General features: G+C 71.7%; 1 non-coding gene across 1 annotated transcript; it reads right to left on the reverse strand.

Moving 5' to 3' along the window:
- Positions 1-1370: 1370 nt before the first annotated feature.
- LOC128823849 (5S ribosomal RNA) lies at positions 1371-1489 on the reverse strand. The gene has a single exon (XR_008442082.1). It is a non-coding gene; the product is annotated as a 5S ribosomal RNA (ribosomal RNA).
- Positions 1490-2500: the final 1011 nt, after the last annotated feature.

The following is a 2500-nucleotide window of genomic DNA, read 5'->3' on the forward strand; positions in this document are numbered from 1 at the left end:
CCACCAGGTCAACCCAACGGATTCGACGGGTTGACCTGGTGGCCGGTTTCCTTTCCGGCCCGGGTGTCACCCCACTCCGAGGGCTGCGCGGCAGCGGTCCTGAGGACCACAGAGGGGGGGCTTAATAGTCGAGAGGGAGCAGGTCCGGGGAAGGCTTAATAGTCGTCCCCCGGGCAGTCCGGGGGCAGGCTTAACCGTCGTCCCCCCCGGGCGCTCCAGGGGGAAAGCTTAATAGTCCTCCCCCGACAGTGTGTGTGTGTGGGAGGGAGGCTTAGCAGTCTTCCCCCGGGCGGTCCGGTGGGGGAGGCTTAGCAGTCTTCCCCCGGGCGGTCCGTTGGGGGAGGCTTAGCAGTCGTCCCCAGGGCGGTCCGGGGGTGGGGGGAGGCCTCACAGTCGTCCCTCGGAGAGCCGGGTCGGCGGCGGTGGCGGGCGTCAGGCTTTACGTCCAGCCTCCGGAAGGTGCGCGTCCTCGGAGGCGATGCAGGCGCCGCAAAGGGGCAGCCTCCGAGGCAGGGAGCGGAGCACCGAGGCTGGGGAGAGGGGAGCAGGAGCCGGGGGCTGGGGGGGTGGGGTGGGGGGGGCGTTCAGGACAAGCGGTCAAGCCCCGGGGAGCAGCTGTCAAATGTTCCAAGTCCCCACTCGGCCACCAGGTCCACCCCAGTCTAGCAATGGGGTTGACCTGGCTGATGGCCGGTTAGTGTCAAGGTAAACTCACCGTCGTCCACAGGAGGGCAGCTCTCAGGCCGTCCGGCTGCGGCTGACTCTGGGGCGGTGCCCGGTCCCGGCAGCGAGGGGCGGGGGGGGGCGCGGAGCGACACGGAGCTAACCGGCCCCCGGGGCCGGGGGCGCCTCCCGCGACTTTGGGGGCCGCGGGTCGTCAGTGGCGTGCAGGCCGGGCCTCTCCCGGGGGATTCGGGGGGGGGGGGGCGGTCCTGCGGGCCGGGCGCAGGGGGCTCGAGCGAGCCCGGGCCGGTCCGCCCCGGGGCCGGGGTCTCCGCCTGCGGCTCGGGGGGGCGCGGGTCGTCGGGGGAGGAAGCCCGGGGGAGCTGCACGCCGGCCTGCCAGGCCAGGCCAGGCCTGGCCTGGGTGGCCGCGGGGGGATTCGGGGCGGTCCCGCGAGCCGGCGGCCGGGCGCAGGGGGTCCGAGCGCGTCCGAGCGAGTCCGTCCCGGCCCCGGGGTCTCCCCCTGCGGCTTCGGTGGGTCCTCCGCGGAGGAAGCCGGGTGGGGAGCCGGACCCCAGGCGCCCAGACCCGTGACCTGCGGCCGCGACCTCCGACTCGGCAGGAGCGACGAGGGGCTTTCCGGCCCGTCCCCCCCCTCTCCTTCCTCCCCAGAAAAGGAGAGAGAGCTGGCTCGGACCGGGAAAAGCTGCCTACGGCACCTGGGATTCCCAGGCGGTCACCCATCCAAGTACTAGCCAGGCCCGGGACGGTTTACCTTCCGAGATCGGACGGGATCGGGGGCGTTCGGTCCGGTATGGCCGTAGGCACCCGGCCCCCGCGCCTCCTCGCCCGCTTTCCCCTGCCGACGCCCGGGCCTGCCGCACGGTGAGCCCCGGTCGGACTGCCCCCCTGCGGCAGGGCCCCCGTCTCTCGCGGGCCCGGTCCTTTTTTCCTTCTCGAGCTCCGGGGCCCGGGCTGGCCGCCAGAGCCCCTCCGCCCGCCCGCCCTCCCCGGCGTCGGGGAAAATATTGTCCCGGACATCCAGTGCGCCCTGATCCTGTCAGCCGGGGGGGGGGTGGGTGGGTGGGGGGCAGTCCCTCGCTGCGGCCGGGGAGGGTGAGCCCAGGGCGGCTTGCCTGCCGTCCGAGTCCCCTCTCGGCCACCAGGTCAACCCCGAGCCGAAAGGGCTGAAAATTTTTCAGAGTCCCCTCCCGGGCACCAGGTCAACCCGTGGAATCGAACGGGTTCGCCTGCTGGCCGGTTCGCTTCCCGGCCACCAGGTCAACCCGTAGGTTTGAACGGGCACGCCCGGTGGCCGCTTTCCCGTCCGGTCACCAGGTCAACCCGGATCTCCCTCCTTCCCTGGGCGCCCCCTCCTCGGAGGCGTCAGGTTCCATTTTCTTTTTCCCCCCAGACTTCCAGGGGCCCGATCCAGTCGTCCGGGAGGCAGTCCCTCGCTGCGGCCGGGGTGGGTGAGGCCAGGGCGGCTTGCCTGCCGTCCGAGTCCCCTCTCGGCCACCAGGTCAACCCCGAGCCGAAAGGGCTGAACATTTTTCAGAGTCCCCTCCCGGGCACCAGGTCAACCCGTGGAATCGAACGGGTTCACCTGCTGGCCGGTTCGCTTCCCGGCCACCAGGTCAACCCGTAGGTTGCCGACGGGGCTAGCCAGTGGCCGGTTTGCTTTCCGGCCACCAGGTCAACCCCTAGGTTTGAACGGGCACGCCCGGTGGCCGCTTTCCCGTCCGGTCACCAGGTCGACCCGGATCTCCCTCCTTCCCTGGGCGCCCCCTCCTCGGAGGCGTCAGGTTCCATTCTTTTTTCCAGACTTCCAGGGGCC

Source organism: Malaclemys terrapin, chromosome 15 (assembly GCF_027887155.1).
Source record: "Malaclemys terrapin pileata isolate rMalTer1 chromosome 15, rMalTer1.hap1, whole genome shotgun sequence".
NCBI classification, from domain to species: domain Eukaryota; kingdom Metazoa; phylum Chordata; order Testudines; family Emydidae; genus Malaclemys; species Malaclemys terrapin.